This window comes from Lactuca saligna, chromosome 4 (assembly GCF_052625555.1).
Source record: "Lactuca saligna cultivar CGN05327 chromosome 4, ASM5262555v1, whole genome shotgun sequence".
Taxonomy (NCBI): domain Eukaryota; kingdom Viridiplantae; phylum Streptophyta; class Magnoliopsida; order Asterales; family Asteraceae; genus Lactuca; species Lactuca saligna.
The window spans coordinates 230,800,479-230,825,894 of NC_136420.1; the positions used below are offsets into that span (position 1 = coordinate 230,800,479).

At 36.5% G+C, this 25,416-nt stretch overlaps 1 pseudogene; it reads right to left on the bottom strand.

Moving 5' to 3' along the window:
* Positions 1-11,145: 11,145 nt before the first annotated feature.
* Positions 11,146-13,674, bottom strand: LOC145043384 (subtilisin-like protease SBT1.7 pseudogene; annotated as a pseudogene).
* Positions 13,675-25,416: the final 11,742 nt, after the last annotated feature.

Below are 25,416 nucleotides of genomic sequence, written 5' to 3' on the forward strand. Positions count from 1 at the left end.
ATATCGCAAACTCTTGTGATCCATGTAAATAGTACAGCGGACCCCATAAAGGTAATGTCTCCAAATATTGAGGGCAAACACAACTGCCCCCAGCTCCAAATCGTGGGTAGGATAATTAGCCTCGTGAGGCTTCAACTGTCTCGAGGCATAAGCTACTACATGGCCTCGCTGCATCAATACTGCTCCCATACCTGTGATCGAAGCATCACAATAGACTACGAAATCCTCTACTCCCTCTGGCAAGGTAAGGATCGGAGCCTCGCACAATCTCTGCCTGAGAGTCTCGAACGCCACCTGCTGCTCAGGCCCCCAACGAAAAACCACTGACTTCTTGGTTAGTCGGGTGAGCGGCACTGCTATCTTGGAGAAGTCCTGAATAAATCTCCGATAATACCCTGCCAACCCCAGGAAGCTCCGAATCTCAGATGGAGACCTCGGGACCTCCCACTGCATCACGGCCTCAATCTTGGCCGGATCTACCAAAATACCCTTCTGGTTGACGAGATGACCAAGAAACTGCACCTCGCGCAACCAGAACTCACACTTGGAGAACTTTGCGAAAAGTCTCTCCCTCCTCAAAGTCTCCAACACCTCCCGCAGGTGCTCCTCGTGCTGCCCCTGTGTCTTGGAATACACCAAGATGTCATCTATAAACACTATCACCGACCGATCCAGCATCGGTCTGCACACGCGGTTCATGAGATCCATGAATGCGGCTGGGGCATTGGTGAGCCCAAATGGCATCACCACGAACTCATAATGACCATACCGGGTCCTGAAAGCAGTCTTCTGTACATCCTCATCTCTTACCCTCATCTGATGATATCCGGAGCGTAGATCGATCTTGGAGAACCAAGACGCTCCCTGAAGCTGATCAAACAAGTCATCTATCCTCGGAAGTGGGTAACGGTTCTTCACCGTTACTTTGTTCAACTCCCGATAATCAATGCACATACGATGCGACCCATCCTTCTTCCTCACAAATAAGATCGACGCTCCCCAAGGCGAACTGCTCGGCCGAATGAAACCCTTGTCTAACAGCTCCTGAAGCTGTGTAGACAACTCCTGCATCTCAGGGGGAGCAAGTCGATACGGTGCTTTGGCTATCGGAGCCGCACCAGGAACTAGGTCGATCCTGAACTCAACCTGCCTCTTTGGAGGTATCCCCGGCAAATCCTCGGGAAACACATCCGGGTAGTCACGAACAACAGGAACATCATCAATCGCCGTCTTGCCCTTCTCCCGGACATCCAAGACGTAAGCTACAAAACTGGCGCAACCCTGCTAAACATAGCGCCTCGCCCTCGCGGCGGAACAAAGGATCGGTCCTCACTGGGGCCTCTCGCCCTGAATCACTATCTCTCCCCCACTGGGAGTGCGAACTCTCACTAGCTGTAGCTCACAATCAATCACCACCCTATTGGGGCTCAGCCAATCCATGCCCACAATAACTTTATTCCCACGCAGGGGAATAGGAACCAGGTCCACTGAAAACTGCTCATCAAATATCTGAAGGGAACACCCTCTATGTACTCTGCCGACCCTCACGGTCCTATCATCTGCTATCTCAACCTCTAGTGGACAATCCAGCTCCCCTAGAGCTCTGCTAAATCTCTTGCTAAGCGCAAGCGATACAAATGATCGGGTAGCCCCCGAATCGAACAATACCAAAGCAGGGATGCCGTTCACCAAGAACGACCCTAAATAAAACATATCATCAAGTAATATTCAAACGATATAATAACAATTAAAGATGAAGGAAAGATTCATACCCGTCACCACATCAGGAATCGCTCGCGCCTCCTCTGCTGTCATCTGAAATGCCCTGCTCTTCGCCACCGGCGCATCAGCTCGGCCCTGCCGGCCATCCGTAATCCTCAGGGTGGCAGGGGCAGGTGCAACCACCTTCCCTACTGCAGCTAAACTGGGACACTGGGACCTTTTATGTCCCCTCTGATTGCACTGAAAGCAAATCAGATCTGATGTTGTAACCGTAGTAGCAGGGGCCGTATAATCCCTACTCAAATGCCCAGTCCGACCGCACTTGTAGCAGCCGGAACTCCCTGCCTTGCACGCCCCCTCGTGCAACCTCCCACACTTGCCACACCGACCGTGGCTCTGCTGACCCCTGGACCTGTGATCTGAAACCTTAGGCTTTTTGCCCACACTGCCTAAACCCGAAACCGCCTCCGGTTTCCTCTTCTTCTCCATCTCGAGATCAATCTCCCTCTCTCTGGCTCTAGCAATCATGTCGTCCAGCATTTTACAACTGGACCGGCTCACAAACATGCGAATGTCACTCCGCAGCATCTCATGATAACGGGCCTTCTTCATCTCCTCATCGGCTGCATACTGAGGAACAAGAAGGGCCCTCTCCCTGAACTTGGCAGTGATCTCCGCCACTATCTCGGTAGTCTGGGTAAGATCCTGGAACTCCCTAGCTAACTGTTGCACCTCGATGACCGGTGCAAACTCCGCTCTGATCCTGGTAGAGAAATCAGCCCAGGTCATGGCATCCAGTGCCGCATCATCCCCGATGGCATGTCCGACCTCCTCCCACCAGTCTCGTGCCCTGTCCTTCAAAAGACAGGACGCCAATCTGACCTTGTCCCCCTCGGGACATCTGCTAGTGCGGAATGCGTTGGCCACATCCGCCAACCACCTGGTACTCGCTATGGGGTCCCGCGCCCCATGATAGTCTGGAGCCCCGCATGCCCTGAACTCCCTGAACGTAAGTGTGCGCGACCCCATCACGGCCGCCATCTCAGCACGGAAAGTACTCAATCTCTCATCCATCAGCTCTAAAATACCCTCCTTGATCGAACCGAAGATCACAGGAGTCTGCTCTAGTATGATGCAGGTAACCTCAGAAGAAAGGAACTCCCTAGTCTGCTCATCCATCTGCCCGGCCTCCGGGCCTGATCCCGATCCTGATCCCCCTCCGGCATCTGAACTGCCGGCTGCTGGCCTCAGACGCAAAACTACCATTCTGAAACATATCATAACAACATCAGAACACTGAAATATCTCAAGGGATCATGATACTACTACTGGCTTCCTGGTCTTGTCTTGGCCTTCCTTAATTCGAGTACGGATCCTCTGCTTTCAGTAGTATGGGCCCCTACTACCTTCCACATCTATCCGTACTTTCCTCAAGAACTGCCTTGACTCCACCAAGTCACTTCTACCGCTGCTATTCTCTGCTACTCTCATCCTAGGCTTGCCCTAGAGAAAACTCAAGCTCAATACGACTGGTCCTCAGCTGCTGTAGGTCTCCTCGTAATGCCAGTTAGCCACCACCTAAACACCATCACATGTGATGAGGATCGGATAATTCTTCAAGTAAGAGATCCGTCCCTACAACGGTTGGACTCAAACAAGAGCTGCGCAATAGGGCCAGTTCCAGCACTCTAGGATTATTCAAACCTGATCACATGTGGTGTGACGTGTTCACCTAATGGCTAACTCCCACTACTCAGAACCCCACTAAGCACGAAGCAAGCAGCATTCGGACACGGGAAATAGACTCAGAAAAAACTATTCTTATAACAAGAAACTGCACTAGCATAGGATGCTAAGCTCATACTATCTGGCATAACCTAAACAGGCTACCGTACTGCTGTCTACTCAATTCTAGCATGCAATACTCATAAAGCTGTAACACATAAGCAGGCACATAAGGCATTCTCCTAGATCCTTAGCCCTATACTAGCATGCTGTTCTACTGAAACTGAAACTGAACAAATAACTTGTATGGGTAATTTGGAAGTACTTACTTGAGCTCGGCTGACCGCATGCACACACCTCTATCTTGTTAAAAACAATTCTTTCTTTCCAAGTGCTTTCAAAATTCTTTTTGTAAAACATTTTTATTTTACTAAAATCTTTTATTTCCCTTAGTTTGAGTTCAGATACACCCGGAAGTGTATCCGAATCCCTCAAACCAGGGCTCTGATACCAACTTGAAACAACCCAAAAACACGACCCAAAAATTTTCGTTTTTCAATATAATCTAAACCGTAATATAAGTATCATAACATAAAACATACGCGATGTATCCCCAAAACATAATAAAATATTGTACGGAAAACTGTATCATACAACATCAATCCAAAACATCAAAAGACATCCCCAGGATAAAAGCTATGTTGTGGTGTGTGCGATGCTGTCACCCCGAGCTCTTCCCTTTGCTTGCGGAAGTACCTGAAACCAAACTGAAACTATAAGCACGAAGCTTAGTGAGCTCCCCCAAACTACCACATACCATACAATAACATATAAACACATATTGGGCCTTGCCCACTGCATCGGGCCGAAGCCCGGAAACTGCATCGGACCGAAGTCCGGAACTGACTGGGACCTTGTCCCCTACATCGGACCGAAGTCCGGAACTAACTGCATCGGACCGAAGTCCAGAACTAACTGGGACCTTGTACCCTGCATCGGACCGAGGTCCGGAACTAACTGCATCGGACCGAAGTCCGGAACTAACTGCATCGGACCGAAGTCCGGAACTGTCTGACTGAACATGGCATCGCATAACACATCAACTAGCATAACACATATACGACATGCTACATCGGGCCGTCGCCCGGAACACATAGTACTTAACACATAAAACATAGCACACAAATCCTGTTCGAACCACGAAGGCATCGAACATACCAACTACTGCATCGGACCTAAATCCGGAAACTACTGCTAACTGAACGGGCCGGCATTGTGGCCTTAGACCCATTCCTACTGGAAGGAAACTCACCTCGTAAGCTGGCTGCTGAGTGTGTGGCTCGGGAAGCTAACGGCGGCTGCTCCTGAATCTCCTCGGCTACAATTCCATAAACACACTCAATCAAATACTAAACACTGCGCTTGGGGTAAAATGACTCTTTTACCCTCGGTCAAAGTCAATTATCTTTTGGGCTGACTCGCCGAGTTGGGCCACCCAACTCGCCGAGTCCCACTCTTACTTTTCACTCTTACTCACTGCTACTCGTCGAGTCTGGCATCGACTCGACGAGTACCCTCTTGATCCAAGAACTCAGACAATCTTCATCCGACTCGCCGAGTCGTATGAACAGACTCGACGAGTTGTTCTTGATCCCAAGAAGATTGCCTTGGACTCGCCGAGTTGTATGAACAAACTCATCGAGTCCCTCCATCACTGAGTCTACTCTCAACTCGCTGAGTCCACTTCCTGACTTACCTCGTCCACTCGACACTGATAAAACTGAAGGACTCGGGACTCGCGACCCGACTCGTCGAGTTGTTCTTCCGACTCGCCGAGTCGCCGCCATGCAACTGATTTTTACTTGATTTTGTTTGAATCCAAAGCATACAATTGATAGATCTGAGTCCAATAAGCTGTTTTACCACGTAAAGTTTCCAACTTTACGTGCACAACCTCATGAATAAGGGAAATAAGGCTAAAAGATGCATAAAATGGGTAGATCTATGGTTATCATGCAATATAACTCCAAAGAGACAGTTGATCTGGGCTCTACAACACCCCAACATTCAGATCCATAGATATATCGACTTAATAAGACGTTCATGCAAGTGTAAGGCTTGAAACAAGCACCAACTAGCTCTTAGGAGAGCCCTAATGGAAGTTTAAAGCATATAATAAGATGGAACTCCGAAAATACCTCAATAGACTCTGATTTGGCCTTGGATCTTTGCACTACAACCCTTCTCCTTGCTTCTTTCTTCTTCTCCTTCTTCACACCTTCACAAAGAGGGCACCAAACACATATAAGCTCTTCAATGGAGGTTTGGGGCTCTAATACTGCGTTCTCAGGGTGAGGGGGGCGAGGATGGGGGCTATAAGGTGGTATAAATAGTGGGCAACCCGGGGATTTTAGGGTTTCACCCAGACAGATGGACTCGCCGAGTCCATATTATGGACTCGTCGAGTCGCCGGCTCACGCGTGCCCGCAGACACGACCCTACTCGGCGAGTCAGGCCATGAACTCGTCGAGTCCCTCTTGTAAAACTCACTCTAATTACCAATAAATCAACATACCGGGAACGGGTCGTTACACGAAGGCTAGTAGAGCGATCCATATAGGCTGTAGGCCCTGCGAGACGGTCTAGTCAGGCTAGTTGTTCATATTTGTATGCTTGTTTGCTATGTGGTGTGTTGGTACTTTGGGGGAACTCATTAAGCTTTGGCTTACAATTTTTAGTATATTATTTCAGGTACTGTATACTACTATGCATAATCTTAGAAAAATCACAACTTCCTCAAATGAAGTCAGATTTAGTCATTCTTTTTATGTATGTTCTCGGTTTAACGTATACTATGACTTTCGTTTAGATCGATAAGGCTAAAATTAACTTTTTACGATTCGCAGCCTCGTGCCGATTTTGTCGCAAAACTTCGACGGATCATAAATTTTTCGTTATAAGTTGGATGTTAGCATTCTTTATATCTACGGAATCCTTGTTACGACTACTTCAACTTTCTTTATACATATCGGGTCTATCTATTATTTTATTTTTGATGCATATTTTTCTTCTTATTTTATTATATCATTATAAGCACATATGTTGCACATAAATCCTATAAATAACATAATACTCAAATAATTCTTCTTAAATACTTCAAAATAGGTTACATCTATGACAAATTTATAAATAAAATTTTAATTGCAATAATGATTGTTAAAGCTGTTTATATAGATATGAAAAAAATTCGTAATATTGTCTTATATTTTTTGTGCCAAATTTTATAAAACATTATTTAATGCTATATCATTGAATTCTTGGAATAAATATTGTCTTATATTTTTTGTGCCAAATTTTACAAAAAATAAATAAATAAATAAATAATAAAATAAAGGTAATGGTTCAAATTAATTTATAAGTCAGTAAAAATGGAATAGTCATCCTTTCAGGAGATGTTGTTGAGGTTTAAAAGCTTGATTGGTACAACTAGTAAATAAAGACACGGAGATGTTGTTGAGGTTTAAAAGCTTGATTGGTACAACTAGTAAATAAAGACCCCTACAGATTGATTTAGTGGTTCAAGCTAACTAAGTATATCATTGATCAACCTTGTAGAGGTCTTCATTTATTTGTTATACAAAATTGAGCTTCAAAATCACAATAACATCTCCTGAATGGGTGAGTACGCTATTTTCGCCGACTTTTAAGTGAGTTTGAACCAGTAGATTGACTTTTGGATGTCATTTGTGAAGAAATATTCTGAAGAAAATTAAACATGTGTCACCCACAAGGGTGAGTATTCTATTTTCGCTAACTTTTAAGTGACCTTGAACCACTGAACAAACCTAAAAAGATAAGTGAAATTGGGTTTGATGCAAACCCTATATTTGAAACGTAATCCTACCACATAAGATCTTACGTAACTTCCACATCACAATATTTTCATATTATTTATTTGTTATCTTTCTAGATTGATGGTAATTGGTCAATTGGTTTAGAAACGAGTTTGAAGAGATCTTCATTTATAGGGGTCTTTATTTATTTGTTGTACAAATAAATCTACATTATAGGGGCATTCATTTATTTTTTGTACAAATTGACATTGTAAGAGTTTTTATTTACTTGTTGTACAAATTGAGCTTCTAAACCATAATAACATATCCTGAAAGGGTAATTATGCCATTTTCCCTTATTTGTAAGTAAGTTTGAACCATTCGACTGATCTGAATTTATTTGTTGTACAAATCGAACTTCTAAACTGAGTTTCTAAACCACAATAATATTTCTTGAATGAATCAATTGGTTGACACTATAACAAAATTGTAAATATCATGACATAAATGGAAAAAAAAAATTGGTGTTAAAATAAAAAATTTATGATAATATAGTGAATTTCTTGCAATTTGAAACTTGGTTTCAAAATCGAAATTTTATAAACTTAATGATTTTATTATAATTTGGGAAAATGATTATCGGGAGAACACTGAGAACACTGAGAACCAATCATTCGATTGATATTGTAAAAAAAATGATAAATATAATGACATAATTATAAAAAATAATTCGTCAAAATCGAAATATCATAATAATATAGTAATTTTATTGTACTTTGATGTAATTAAAAAAAAAAAAAAAAAAAAAAAAAAAAAAAAAAAACAATATCCCTTTTTAGCAAATACAAAGGAGGCATCCAAATTCACAAAGCGGGAAACAAGATCATGACTCAATCCGGGAAACGAAATCGTCGATTTGAAAGCAACGGTTCCAATCCGGAGGTGCACTGCAAGAAATCTCCGAGTTCTTCATAATACGGGTACTGATTAGTTCATAATACGGGTAAATTATTTCTCAAGAACACCTCGATTTTATGTTAACTGTTTAGATTAGACTTGTACAAATCCAAATGTCACTGCTACAAAATTATAAAATAATCATCTCAAATTAGTTTTTAGTGCTGATAAAGTGACTTAGTTTGTTGGCTTATCTAGGGTTGCTTGAATTTAGTGTTTTTGCTGTATGAAATTGATTAGGGTTGATCTTATTCCAATGTATAAGGTTGAATTCTGAGCAAGTATTCGTGAAACAGAGTATTCCTACAGCCAAAATAAACACAACATTTACTATTTCAATAATTTTAATTTTAAGTTGCTTGAATCTTAATATGTTTTTACTGTTGCTTGAATTTCAAAACATTCTATGGTTTTATTTTCTTTAGTTTTCACCAGAAAGAAACCAATAAACCAACCATTCAGCAAATTGTGTACACTAAACATTCATCTTTACTTAAGCCAAATGAATCCAAAGTTTCATTTTTGGTTTGGAAAGGGATCATGGAATTTTTTAAATAAAGGGAAATTGACATTGAAAGCGAATGTATCTATCATTTGGTAATTTAACCATAAACTTTGCAATTATTAACATTTTCTTATATAGGTTATGGTAAAGAAAATATCTGTATTTTGAAATATGATCAACTCTAATGTTCGATTTGGAGCAATTGGTGCTATAAAAATTATTGCATTGAAAAGATCATGTTTTATTAATGTTAATTGGGTTGCTCAATTATTCATTGTTGCCATTTTTCAGAAGTCTTCTGAAAAGCATTAGCCTAAAGTGAATCGTGACTCAACCAAACCCTATAAAATAAATAATATTCAATACGATATTTTAAGTGTTTGATAACTTATATAAATTTGTTGAAAGTAACATATGGATGATGAGTAGTATTTTCTTCTTCATGGTAATGATGGAAAAGAGGTTTTAGTGTGTGTCTTTTTGTCTAAAATATGTTATGGATTTCATTTGGAATGTTTGTGCCAAAAACCCACTATGCCTCTAAAAGGCTAAGGCAATTGGGAATATGATTCTCTTCGTTTGAAAATGGGTGAAATATATCATAATCAATTCAAAATAAGAAAACAAAGCTACTTGTTTCCTTTTAACAAGTTATTCTAGAAAAATGATCAACTTTTTTTAACGCAGGGCTCTCTTCTTTATTCTTTTTATGGGTTGCACTGTATAACATAAACTTTGAATCTAGAGGCTAAAAATTATTAAACACTATCTCGTTTTAGATCAAGTAAATTAGAAAAAAAAATCAGAAAAACAAAGCAAAAAGCTTCCTACTTGTTAGCTTTTAATGATATATTATAAGTGGGTCTCACGTATGTTAAAACTTTTATCTTTTTTGCACTTAATTATTTTCCCAATCATAAAACCTTTTACTAGTTATGTTTCTAGTTAGATGTCTAGAATAGTACTTTTAGAAACAAAATTGTCGATAATTTGTATGCTTATTATCTTTTGGGAAAATAGCATAGAATGAAACATACTTTATATGAGTTAATATTTTAGGATCATACTTTTAAAACGTATATAAAAAAGGCCTATAGTTTGAAAAAATACATATTTTTGGACCATATTAGGAAACCAATTTTTATTGATGTGACATAGGTTCGGGTTAATGTGGCATTCACATCATCACATGGAACACTTCTACTCAGATTGTTTATTGTACTTTCAAAGCTTACATTTAGGTGTATATATATAGTTTGAAAAACAAACATTCATGGCTTTAAATATGAGAAAATGGATTTTAATAAGTCGATGTTTTTAATTCATTTTTCATTTAGTTTTTACAGTTGAAGTGTAATTTTTTTTTTTTTTAATTATCAAATAGGTTCTCTTAAAAATATTTATTATAGTTGATTACTTGTCTTCATTTACTCATCTTTTTCATTCTGATCATGATCTTCATTTTTCATATGTTTTAATAATTAAATTCAAGAACATGTCGGCAAAAATAAAATAAAGTTTCCTGTTTTGTACAAGTAGTCCTTTTTGTTCATTAATATTCTATTTTACTCCTCTTATTCAAAGCTTTATTATTTTTGATTAATCTGTTTTTTCACTTTGATCTCCAATATTGAATATTAAATTCGTAACGGTTACATAATATTTTTATGGTTTTTTGTTTTTATGATTATATACGTAATGTACTGTCACAAGATAAAAGCGAAATATGAACTCCGGATTTAATAGTATTTATTTTAATTTTGTGTATCATAAAATATTCCACAAGGATGGGGGTAAATTATTTAATTTAAAAAAAAACTTTTAAAAGTGATCAATGATTGGAGAAAGTTTTAATTAATATCATTTTTCTTGATAAAACTAGTGAGAAGATGATGTGTCAAAGCAAAAAAAATATGCACAAGGTTGATGATTGGAGATGCTTTTATAAGGGTTATGGTATTATATGTATGCGTTCACTCATAAATTAAGTGTTGGGTAACTGCATATGCTTATCTACCCAAAATAGCAACGTGCTTACAAAATTTTCTCTATAAAAAAATATGAAACTTAAAACTTGTAAAACATAACAAAATACATACATTTGTTTACCCATAATAACAAAGCACTCACAATTTAATGTTACTAATAAAGATAAGAAAAAAAGGACATTGACCATATTAAACCCCACCTTATTAACCTAATTTCACCAACCCCATCCATGTGCATAAATCAGATGAACTTAAATGTGTCTTTTTTATCATCTTTTTCCTCTAATTTCTATCTGGATGTGTTTGTGTGTCTATATTTGTTGATTTCTAGTAAGTACCGGATAAATGATGTGTCGAGAAACTTTAGGGAAACGGAATAAAATATATAAAAAAAAAAAGTAAATAGCTCACCCTCTTGAATCTTGATCCCTTTTTACTTTTGTATAAAGAAAACGTTACAAATATATGCAATGAATGATAGTGAGCAACTTTATACGTCTTCCTTACAATGTTGTAAAATGTAATTTGTTTTTTTTTTCTTTAAACATAACCAATGTACCTATCATTTTCTTATCCAAAATAACAACATTCTTATATTTCTTTACAGTAATCATACCCAACTGAAAGCTATAGGACTACTCACAACATATTTTCCTCCGGACCACTTTAGATGACCAAATCCAGTAGACCCCGATTGCATGGAACTAGCTGTAAATGTAACAGTATACACCTTTTTCTCACCTTGCTTCGTGAAAATTAGCTCTTCTGGGTCAACCGTAATCTTGACTGCCGCCACCTTTGACCATACGGAAACCTTATAAGTCGCCGGAGTCCCCACGTTTTTCAGAGTCCTGGTGTACTTAACGGTGGTCGGACCACCCCCGACACCACCACCTTCGCCGGAATCCGTCAGCAAAGGAACCGCAAAAGACGGGTAGTTAAGATCTTCCACCCTGAATTTCTTTCTACATGTGAAACTTCCACCTCCAAACATTTTAATGGCATTTGAACTATAATTCAAAGCACAAAGAAAGCCCAAATAGTCGTTAGGTGAGGCGTCATAGACCAGACCAGGGTCCATGGCTCGAACCGGGTCTACATGGCCCGAACCATGGTCAAACGGGGTCGATGGGTTTCCGGTTGCAATATCCTTCAGCCCTTCACCGTTTTTGTATGCGCTGTAAGCTGTGGTCATAAGCGCTGATTTTATTTCTGCTGGTGTCCATGCAGGGTGAGCCGCTTTCAGTAAAGCGGCTAACCCGCTTACGTGGGGACACGACATCGATGTCCCGGACACGATGTTGTATTCGACACGTCGCGTGTCTTCTGTTAAGCCGGTTGGACCGGTTTTACCGGTCCAACCGGCTAGAATATTCACCCCTGGTGCGATGAAATCTGGTTTTAGGATTTCAGGGGTGAGCGGGTTTGGGCCCCGGGAACTGAAAGCTGCGACTACCGGTGATGGTTGGATGTGTAATTCGGTTACCCCCGATGCAATTGTAGCCGTTGGATTATGAGTCGAGAGTATATAGCTTTTTATCGCCTCACCACCTCGGTAACCGATGGCGGCGGTTGGGATCAAGTGGGCGTCAGCCACCAGGTCCTCCCCGAATGTATCGGAGTTCGCCAGAATCATTCCGACACCACCGGCTGCCTTCACCACCATCCCCTTTTGCACCCGCGAATTCCCGCCACGTTCACACATCACAATTTTTCCGGCGGCTTTCCCCCGTGGCAATGTACCCGGGAGACATAAGTTTCCGGTGGTGTTACTGATATTTCCAGCGTAAACGATCGGAACCATGGATTCAGGTAACGGTTTACCACTATAAAGCGACACTCCCCGGAATTTTTTCCCGTTTCCGAGAACAACAAACGCCGGAAATTCACGGTCGAGAGTTCCGGCACCAACCGTCGCTATCCATGGCGCGACATTCGATAATCCAAACGGACCGGGCCCACTATTTCCGGCGGAACATGCTACAAATATCCCACGGGAAACCGTCTTGAACGCGCCATAAGCCACCACGTCATTGGTGTAATCAGCAAGCGAGCCGCCGATCGAAAGTGATAAAACATGGACACGATCCGCAATCGCCTTTTCTATTGCCGCCAATATATCGCTCCCGAAACAACCACCGAGCCAACACGCTTTATAAACCGCCAGTCTGGCATTCGGAGCCATCCCACGAGCCGTCCCTTTCGCGAACCCAAAAAGACTAGCTCCGGTCACCGTCGATCCAGCGGCTGTAGTCGCGGTGTGGGTCCCGTGTCCATCATCATCTATGGCAGATCGCGATTCTATTGTTTCATCAATCGGCCCGTATGTGGCTTCATATGCTCTCGAAAAGAACGTTGCCCCAATCAGTTTCTTATTACAGTTCGATACACCAAAGCTCGTACCATTCTTACACTCGCCTTTCCACCACGCCGGAATCGGGCCGAACCCAGTGTCGTCTAAGCTTTTACTTCCAGGCCAGACGCCGGTGTCCACCACCCCAATCACCACATCACCGCCGGAACCCAGCCCGGAGAACATCGTCTCTCTCCCTGCAAGACCAAGAAACTCCGGCGACCGGGTGGTGTGAAGCTTATACATAACCTCTTCTTTAACCGATAAAACACCGTGTTTTTTCTCGAGTAGTTTCGCTTGTTCAACCGTGAGCCGGGTGGAGAACCCATGGATGACATTTTCATACGTATACAACATTTCCGGCGACTCGGAAACCGATTCCATAGATGTTGCGTACCAGTTCCGGTGGTCGGAATATTCCGGCGGCATCACCACTTTGTCCATGTGAACGATGTACGTTTTCCGTTCCTGGTTGGTGTTTGCCGCCGTGTAGCGGTGGCAAACCACCACCGTCACCACCATCAGTAGGATCACCCTGGGGTTCATTTGGTATGATTTATGAGGGTAAGTGGGGAATGATGGAATTGAAGTGGTGTTGGCTAGTAATATATATATGGGGTATGCATGGGTACGTTGTTGCTATCTAGGATTTGAAGTCATGGGGCCTACGAGAAATGATTTGACTCGTAATCAGTGAGTTTGCTGTTGCTATTTGTTAAAAGTCTCTGGAAAGGAATCTTATTTGTTATTAGTGGGTACCGGTATTTAATACGATGTTAATTGTTCGATCAAATTATTAAACTTGTCGAAAGCAACATAGATACTATGGAAATATAAGGAGTTGTTTATTACGAATTTATGATCTAAGATGAGTCGCTAAGAACTCGTTTGTTGCTCAAGATGACAGATCATGTTGGCCATACCATATACCACATACTGTATTTGATTGAAAACAACTGATATATTGATATCAATGAGACAATTTTTTTTTAAATGTCTGTTATCCTCGTTTAAAATAGCATTATAATTTATTTATAAAGTTTGGTTGTCTCGTGTAACAAACGCAGTGTAAATGTAGAGAATACTTATATGTAGATGTGGTTGTATTTCTTATTGTTTCGTGTCTAATAATTGATGGAAAAGCCAAAAAGGTTCTTGGTGGGTGTCTGTACAACTAATATGTTATCGCTTTAGTAGACGATGAAGGATCACTTTATCGGAGGGAGCACTATCGCAAAAAGCTTTTAACAAGTATTTAAAAGTTGAAATGAGTCGATGGGAATGATTCATCTTCCAATATAAGGTATAAGTAATGCCGATAAATAAAGCAAAAGTCATATCTTTTGATACGTGTCTTAAAGAGACTTGAAAACTATGTAAAAGACTAAAAGGAGAATATTTTATAAACATTAGGTAATAAATGTTTATTACCATAATTTACGAATTTATTCATAATAATGTCCTATTGAGGTTATATATTTTGACACGAACAAAATTTCTTTTTCTTATTTATTTATTTATTTTAATAAAAAATCGACCACAAAGTGTCAATCGCAAGGTCAACTGCTACAACTAATGACTTTGTGATAATCTAGACTTTCGTGATACCCTCTTTTTCTACATGCAACTGATACCGAAATTGAAATTCAAGGGAATTGCAAAATAATAACTATTTGTGAGTGTCAATTTTACTTCTGTTAAAGTTCTAATTAATTGATAATCACGGTAGTCTCAGTTTGAGCGAACCACAAGAATAAAGGAAGATATTAATATTGAAAATTATCAAAATGAATGATATTGACTCAAGATAAAACATCTCATTAAGACACAACATTCAGAAAAAAGAGTATCACCCATGGTGATCAGAAGAAGCTATGTTGTGGACGACCGTTGTCCCTAAGGTGATGGAAGGACATGATCGTATAAATTCTTAAGTAACCAAGGGAATCCAATACATAGAAAATATATTTCCTTTGAGTTGTGATATTATTAGTATGTCCCATTATAGAGGCCCTAGGAGGTTTATTCGTAAGAGAAAACTATTAGCCAAACCGAGTGATTACATAATTATGGGAAAACACAAGTTTGGGATTGAAAAAGTTGTTGGATATGCATCTTTAAAACATGAAATGTTTTGTTTTACTTCAAATTTGAATAAATTTGTTGAACCATGCTTTTGATGATGCTAAAAATGATGAAAATCGGATAAGCCCAATGAATGATGAAATTGAAGCGTTTAATAAAAATGGTACTTGGAAAATTACTGATTTACCTAGTAGTAGAAAACCAATAGGTTACAAGTGTATATAAAATAAATTATAACTACATAGCTATGATTAGTAACCTGTTGAGTTTGGTGTAACTTTGAATACTATGCTAAAGTGAAGAGACTAAAGTGGAAATTATGGAACGTGAATGGGTAAAGTTGGATGAAAGGTGTACGAGGGAGCCGGATGGCTGATTGCATTCTCTTAGAACTAGATGCGGACTTTTTGGAGTATAAATATGTAACGTTGATTAGGTTTTTCTTTTAACTTATCTTCTTGATTAGAGAAAACTCTAAATCGCTCTTGTATCTTACTCTTTCACATCTTGTGATAAAGTTAAGGGACTAAAAGTGATAAAAGCTTTGCATGGGTCGGGTGTTAGCTTTAGGTCGAATGTGATCGTCTTATTTAAAGATTAAATGTGGTAAGAGATTGTTGGTTGGAGTTTTATCTGTATGATAAATGTATCATTTTGTTGTTTACTTTGAAAATACGTGTTGGTGATGGTTCTAATATAATGTTTTGAATGATATTTGCATTGGGACGATATAGAAAGATTCTTAAAAATTTATTTCCTAAATACAAATAAAGATTATCTGGTTATCGATTGAAAGGAAGAGCAAAGTTAGAGTTGGAACCGTTGTCGATTGGTAAATAATGGGCCGGAAGCTATATAGTTCATAGCCGATTTATTGGTGCCTTGTAGATACATGGTGTCGATAAATCCATTAATAAAATAATCCCATAAAGTCATATGATCTTATAAATCGGCTAGGAAGATTGCTTTGGGGCTTGGGCGCCTGGCTACCGGGTAAAAGCCTATCAAAAATGAACTTCGGTGTATGAAATTAGGCTATCTCATAATTTAGCAAAATTTTAGGGAGTTGGTTTTTTCATAGCTTCTTTTTCTTTGGTTGATAGAATGGCTTCAAAGGTAATTTTGGCATTTAATTGGTTAAGAGATTTAGGGATGGATACCGGTTTTTGTGGAGTAAAGTTGGATATGGGTTTTTGTGGTGTAAGGAGAACTGTTTTTGAACATTCGACATTATCTTTTATAACTGCTTTGTATGCTTCGTTGTATGCAGCTTCTGCTTCACTTTTTGTTTTGTAACTTTTGTGAATGACATTTTTTACAAGAATATATGAATTGGCAATTCCCCAATCGTCATAGATTCCTTTGTTTTCGCCGTTGAAAATCACATACCATTTCTTTATGTTTTTATGTTCGGCTTGAAGTGGTGGATATTCTTCTGGACTGGGTGTAATAGGTTGTTTTTTTGTGTGCAGTGGACTATCATCGGATGATATTTCTTGAATTTCTTCTTTTGGTTGCTTTGTTGTTGAGTTGATAGCTGCTTCTTCTTTAGGTGCTGAATAAGATGATAAAATCTGTAATGTTTGTTGTAGTTGTTATTCTTCACGTTTGACTACTTCAAGTTGTCTAATTAATGATATTTTTTGCTTATGCTTCTGTTTGAGTTGATGTTGTATTTGCTTTATGATTGCTTCCATGTCAATATGTCTGTTGTTTGAATATTTGCGCCTCTTTGGTACCTGAATATGCATATTTGTTTGCTTTTAATATTTCAAATGATGATATGAGAATTTTCATATCAATGTATGTTTTTGGTGATATATTCATATCGCTGTATACTTTATTATTGTATGCTTTTGGTGGTATTTTCATACCACTGTATGTTTTTTCAATGTATACGTCGGATGATGTTTTTATACTACTGTATGCTTTTTCATATGGGCAAAGGCTCATTTATAGGCTCAAGAAAGTCGATTACATAAGTGAATTGCAATCATATGATTGCAAAACGACAAACATATTTACAATATAGCTCCTAGATTATTGAGGGTTAGACACATTATATTACATCTTATAATCTTTACGTCATATTCTAGATACTTAATGACACATGACATGTAACCTGGTGAGAACGACAAATACCAACAAATAAGATAATATACAAATTATAAAATACATCATTCCACAACGAAAGAACGCGTTGATGTAATAATGTCTTCAATAATAATGGAAGGATGCGTCATTGCGTACGTGCGTCATTCTTGGTATCACATGTTCATGTTAAGAAAACTTTTGGTATCAAATCATGTTCATGTTAAGAAATTTTTTGGTATCGCAATGATGCATCCCTCCAGTATTATTGAAGACATAATTGCATCCACGCGTCCTTTCGTTGTGGAAGGATGTATTTTATAATTTGTATATTATCTTATTTGTTGGTATTTGTCATTATCGGTAGAACACATATCATGTGTCACTAGGTCACATGTCATGTGTCATTAGATATCTAGAATATGATGTAAAGTTTGTAAGATGTAATATAAAATGTGTAACCATCAATGGTCTAGGGGGCTATATTTTAAATATGCATGTCATCTTGCAATGTACGATTGCAATTCAATTATGTAACCGGCTCTCTTGAACCTATAAATAGGGTATTTGTCCGTATGGAATCAACACAAGTTTTTTTAGTGTCTAAGACTTGAGTTGATCTCAAAGTTCTTTCTCTGTTAAAATAGTTGTTCTATTTCTGAATAGCAGAACCCTCTGTTGAAATAGTTTGACTATTTCTGAATATCAGAGCTCTATCCAACTCATACATACAATTAATCAAAACAACCCATCATTAAGATCATTCCGACGCATCATTCAGGTATAATTCATCATAATTTTTATTAATTCCGTGTTGTCGTAATATCCATGTTTTGGTATCAAAACATGCTCTGATACCAATATTTTCCATAACATGCTCTCATACCAAAATTTTTCCTTAACATGAACATGCTTTGATACTAAAATTACGACAAACACGGAATTAATAAAAATTATGATTGATTAAACCTGAATGATCCGTCAGAATGATCTTGATGATGAATTATGTTGGGTATATGGATGAATGGTTTTGGATACTTTGGATAAATGCTCGGCTATTCAGAAATAGAACAACTATTTCAACAGAGAAAAAACTTTGAGATCAATTCAAGTCTTAAACATTCAAAGAACTCTTGTTTATTCCATACGGGCAAATGCCCTATTTATAGGCTCAAGAGAGCCGGTTAGATAATTGAATTGCAATCGTATGATTGCAAGACAACAAACATATTTACAATATAGCCCCTAGACTATTGAAGGTTACACACTTTATATTATATCTTACAAACTTTATATCATATTCTAGATACCTAATGATACATGACATATAACCTAGCGACACATGATATATGTTCTACCGATAACGAAAAATACCAACAAATAAAATAATATACGAATTATAAAATACAACCTTCCACAACGAAAAGCCGGGCCGGGCCCACATGCGAAGAAATGGGTGTTGAACTTGGATATTGAGAAAGATTTTTTTAATTAGCTATACTCGATTTCATATTGATGATCTTATGTTGGGCCCGAGTATGCAAAAGACAAGATGTAATAGTTACGTCCGAAAAAAAAAGAATCATTTTGACTTGGATGGTTTTACAATATCGGATCCCTACTAGAAGTAATTTGACTAATCCGAGTATTGACTTGGATTCTTTTATATGCACTTCTTGTGATGTTGAGATTGAAGAAACGCCTCGTTTGTTTTTGTCGTGTGATGTTGAGGTGCCAACTAGGTCAATGGGTGAACTTGCTTATTCCTCAATTTCGATTGACCTCAAACTTATTTTTTGGAGTGATAATCGGCCTATGTCTAATATGAATCAGTCTTGGAAGCTATTTTTATGATGACGATATGAAGCCCTTTGGAGGTACCATAATGGTGCGGTGTTTGGCTTCAACAAGTTTCGCAAGTCTAATTTTTTATTTTTATTTATTATTATTATTATTTTTTTACCATAAACTAGAAATCAATTGGATTTTGTGGTTGCATAACCCTCTTTGGCTATTTACTTTGTAATTATTTATTTTTTCTACTAGCTTCTTGCTAAGCCTTTTTATAATATTTAGCGTTTCCAAAAAATATTATAGAATAAATACCTACAAATAAAAAAAATAGTGTTCTATTTTCATCTTACAGGCCTGAGATGGGTTTGGAATCGACCTTCACTATGTTTTATTTTATTTTTTTTAAATATACTTTTTGCATAATCACTAACATATAGTAAGTTTGATTCTGGTATCATTTGCTTTTAAGATTTTATAAGTGAAATTCTAAAATTGTAGTAAATATATATGCTTCTTTTTATTTATAGGAGCTGTATCAATTATTGAATGAACTTATGCTATACTTTAAGAAAACATAATATATACAAATATGTAGAAATTTGTTTCAAGGATACCCTTTTAAAAATGTATTGAAGGACTACAGCTAATCTTTTATCGCGAGCCTAAAGCGGCTGGTATATGTGTATTCTGTAGAATATAATAACTCTAGGGCCCATCAAAACATGTTTTTCGTACCTTAAACACCACATGCTTTCATTTTGTAAAACATTTAAACTGTTGATAATAAATAAAAGCATGTAATCATAAACAACATTTACACCACCACTCATAAAGTCGAAAGCTCATCATATATGCTTTAGGTACACAATCATGCCCACCGGAACTAGTACTAAGGAGATTCTTAAGTCATATGTATATGTATTAAGAAAAGTTATTCATTAAAATTTACAATGAAGAACTACTTTGTGTTTGAAGAGGATCACATCTTTTTAGTATTTGTAAAACGGACTATGATACACAATAAAACCTTTTCTCACATCTGCCATTGATTGTTGGGTTCATTGATGGTGTGACAAAGGAAACATATCGGTAGGGCTGTAAACGAAACGAACGAACACGAACGGGGTGTTGTTCATGTTCGTTCATTTAAGTTAGCCGAACAAATAAACGAACACGAACGGATAGATGAATGAGTTTTCTTGTTCATGTTCGTTTGTTTAGCAAATTACATTGTTCATGTTCGTTCGTTTATGTTCGTGAACATGTTAAATGAACATAAACAAACGAACATAGATAAACAAACATATATGAACATAAATGACAATATAATATAGTAATGTAATCAAATATAGTTAAGCATATATGAACATAAAGGAACTTATATGAACGAACATAAATGAACGTAAAACGGATAACATTAACGAATGTTCACGAACATAATTGAACGAACGAGATTGTTCATGTTCGTTCGTTTAATTAAACGAACAAAAATTGGTGTTTATGTTCGTTCATTTATTAAATAAATGAACTTTCCACCGAACGGTTCACGAACAATTCATTGAACGTTCAATTAGTTCGTTTACTGCACTACATATCGGTATCGTGGAGGTGTGGAACATTATCCCTGAACTGTCATTGTAATAATCAATAATCATTGTAAAGATAGTACTAAATTTTTCGATAATCAACAGGCAAATCTATTACATGTATTTTACCAAACAAACAAATATTGCAATGGAAAATATGAAAATCACAATTATCATGACTAAAAACAACCCAAGTAAGATAAAACTTATAAATTTCCAATTCTTAAAGCTTCAAACTATCAATTTTGTTCTTCTCCAACCCCATTTCCTTAAGTTAAGACTCAGTTATCATTTGACGCATCGTGTATTTCAAGAAACAAATATTTGTAACTTTGTACAATGAGTTCCCCATCTATCCATATGAACTATTTATTTATAATCTTTCCTATAGTCTTATATAAAGATATCACGTTAAACATATCTGAAATTAGTTTTTTTGTCCATTACACTTCCCACCTAGTCAATTTGAACATAAACATTAACATTAGTGCATCCCAAAAAGATTCGATCAAGATTGAACGAGAGTCCATGGCGTAAAAATGAAAACTTTGATTACTATTTTGATCAACCTCGTCCTCATTCTACAACTTGATACAAATGATGAAAATGTCATTAAGAAGAAGAAGATAGAGAACGCCCGAGTATGAACCTGCTACTTTAGAATACTAATGTAAATTATGATGCCTCACAAACATCTCAAGGGTCCACCGCAAAAAAATGTTTCATGGTCAATTAGTCAAAGGCAAATACATAACCACGAAGTTTTTGCTGAATTGGTGAGGTGTATATATATATATATATATATATATATATATATATATATATATATATATATATATATATATATATATATATATATATATATATATATATATATATATAGAGAGAGAGAGAGAGAGAGAGAGAGAGATTCAAATGTTTCTTCGTATGCTACATTACATCAATAAGAATTTAGTAAAAATTAAATTATTATTTAATTTAATAAAGATAGATATTCAATGATTTTCATATATATATATATATATATATATATATATATATATATATATATATATATATATATATATATATATATTAATTGATATCTATAATTATAATTCTTTTCTTTATGGAAAATAATTAAATTCGTCATTAATATCAACAATAATATTATTTTTAAATAAATACATATCAAGTAAAATGAGATTGTATTCTAGTAGAATGAGAGTGTATTATATACCAGAATACATTCTTGTTCTTCATATTCCATGCAACTTTATTATATTTATGAGTATGTCCTGAAACAAAACACGAATCGATACATAAAAACCTAAATATGAATTCATTCTGAAAGAATGTTATCGCTGACATTAATGAAGAATTTTATTAGTTTACATAAAAGGAGAATTATAATTATGAATATCATTTAATATACATACAATTATGGAAATCATTTAATATCTATCTTTATTTAAATAAATAATTATTTAATTGTACTAAATTTCTATTGGTGCATTATAGCATACAATAAATGTAAGAAATACATATTAACCTAATCGTGCGTGTGTGTGTGTTTATGTGTGTGTGTGTGTGTGTGTGTGTGTGTATATATATATATATATATATATATATATATATATATATATATATATATATATATAGAAAGGATCAAACGCGAACACCTAAAAGGTTGAGAACGCAAGAACAATTCTAAACCAACCAATTTATAAGGTAAATTAGTAATTTTATATTTCAATTAAATTGCAACATAGTAATATTAATTGATTATCTCCTAAAATCTAGGGATAATGATTTTAGTTACATAAAAAATTAATAATTTTTTTAGTTAATAGAACATGAAAGATACTTTTTTTTCACTTTTCCCCAAAATTAATAACCTATGTTTTTTTTATCTTAAAAAAGAAGTGAATACAACTTCAATCACAAATAAATTCACTTGAATTTACAAATAAAATTTTTTGTTTAAAAAGTAAAATAGCAAATAGGTTTAGGGATGTCAACGGGGTCAAACGGGACGGTGATTGCATCCCCCGCTCCCACCCCCGAAATTTTCCTGTTCCCCCACCCCCGCCCCCGAAATCTCTAGCCTCCCATCCCCGCCCCCGCCCCCGAATCCCATGATTACCCCCGCCCCCGCCCCCGTTTGGGTTGACTTTTTTTTGGGCGAACGAATGTGTAGTTTAGGCTAAAATAAATTGTTTTTTGAGCTAAAAGAAACCATTTTGGATAAAAATAATTATTTATAGCATAAGTTTATATATTTAAAATAAAAATATTATAACATCTTAAAAACGCTATACTATAAACTTAAAAACATGATATTTAATTGAATTTTGGTAGTTCAAAATCATTGTTATTATTTATTATATTTTTTAATTAATATATATTAATATAAATAATATATTAACGGGGTCCCCATTGGGGGTTCGGGACGGGACTACCCAACCCCACCCCCGCCCCCGAAACGAAAATGGGGGTTGACATTGCCCCCGCCCCCGCCCCCGTCCCCGATTTTTTAAACAAATAATCCCCATTCGGGATCGGGGCCCCACGGGTTCGGGGTCCCACGAGATTTTTTAACATCCCTAAATAGGTTTGTGCTCTGTTACATATGATTAACCCTTTATTCACAATCAGAAATGAATATATATACTTCTCTTCACTAATAGTACACAGGAAACGTGAATACAATATTTTTTTTTCATCAATTTAAAATAAAATTTGTCTAAACTTTTTTCATTTTTTACAAATGAATGTATGCAATCACAAATGAATACCCTTATTCACAAATAAATATACATTTATCATAAATAAATGTAGTTACATCTAATATAATTTACATCTTGAAAAAGATAGAACATAATATAATTTCGCAAACAGGTTCATGCTCCATGATATCAGACCTCTTTAACGAATTTCAGTAAAGAGGTTATGTGTACATCATTTTCCTTTGAATCTGATCATTAATGCAAACCTTACAAAATATAACTCTAATCATATTAATACACTTAAATACACATTTAATTATAAATAAATACATCTGATGGATATACATTACTATAAAAAAGAAAATATTTATAAGAGACAAAGAAACCCAATGACTATATTGTGTATTTCCTTAAAAGATGCAAATAGTCAATCCCATATTCTTGTTTTTTCTTGGTCTTACATGAAATAACGAAAGAAACACATAGCCAAACTCTATTCATCACCATTTTTTCATACAGAGAGGGGAGTAGTCTTCATTTGGTTCTTCAAGCTTATTACTAAAAAATCATACTCAAACCCACATTGATTGAAAGAATACTCAAACCCATATTGAACGAAAGAAGTGGAAGATGGCTGCAACTTCCTTTTTTTTTGTCTGTTATAACCAGCAAAGAGGGAAAGCCAACATTTTGATTTCATCTGGATCAAAGACAAGAAAAGACGAGGGTGACATTAGATGGCTAAAGGTGATTTTTTTCAATACCTTTGACCCTTTCGATGAATGAATCCCATCTTCATCTCTCTCTGAATCATCTTGCAAGGGACATCGTTTAGACCAGCGAAGAGGGTCGATTGTGGCTGCGACATCAGATGATGATGGTGAACATTGATGTTAGTAGACGACACTGTGCCGAAGATTGGCACTCTTCGGCCATCGCTCTTGGTTGGTGCTGTGTGGGACGATGGTGGCTGCGGAGTGGGATGAAGATGCTCAACAGATCTTGATGGTCGTGTGCATATGATGGAGGTGATTAATTATGAAACCCTCGGTATATAGAAAGATAAATGGGAGATACGGTAAGGTGAAAGAAAAGAGGTAAGAGAATGAATAATTATAGGAACAAGCTCATAAAATTAACTAAATATATTTTTGTTATATTTTAAAATACCGAAAATATTTAAATTAAATATAAAATTATTAATTTACCTTATAAATTGATTGATCCAAAACTGTTATCGCATTCTCAACCTTTTTGGTGTTTTCATTTGATTATTCTCATATATATATATATATATATATATATATATATATATATATATATATATATATATATATATATATATATATATATATATATATATATATATATATATATATATCAAGGTTGTAGTAACGCTTGACGTAGGTTCGACGGTGGACTGAGGTCAAGGAATTAATCGGCTAGACGGTGATTAATCAGGAACCATTAAATATTAAAAATATATATAAAAAAATTAATAAATATAATATAAATCCTAATAATATAACATTAAATATTCATATTGATAAGAGATACTACACTTGAAAACAAAAGAAGATCTAAACTTGATGGTTAAACACAGTCACAGGTTAGAATGTTCATAATCAGTCAACAAGATTCAATCTGGTAAGAAATTGTTGGTTAAATGAATAACCCAATACAATTCTCATATCAACATCCATGTTCAATAAACTCTAGCAAAAAATATGGTTCAAACAACCCTTGTTCTTAAGGCAAGAATAACAATGAACTCTTTGAGGATTTTTATCATACAGCTTGTGTGCATCTTTCATGCTTCATTCTTACCAACATCACCACCACTTCTGCCCTACCTGTTACAGCCAAGACAAAAACCTAAACTTCGAACCAGAAAAAGATGAAGAAAGAACAAAAGAGAAAGGATATTTGATTTCATTGCTTTATGAGGTTGTTGAGTAAAGGTGGTGGCGTTGATTGCTCTGCTGTGAAGGTGAACCAGTGATGATGGCTGGCAATTGGTGATAATAGACTAAGTAGGTGGTGGTTCTTGGTTGTAGCAAGGGAAGTTT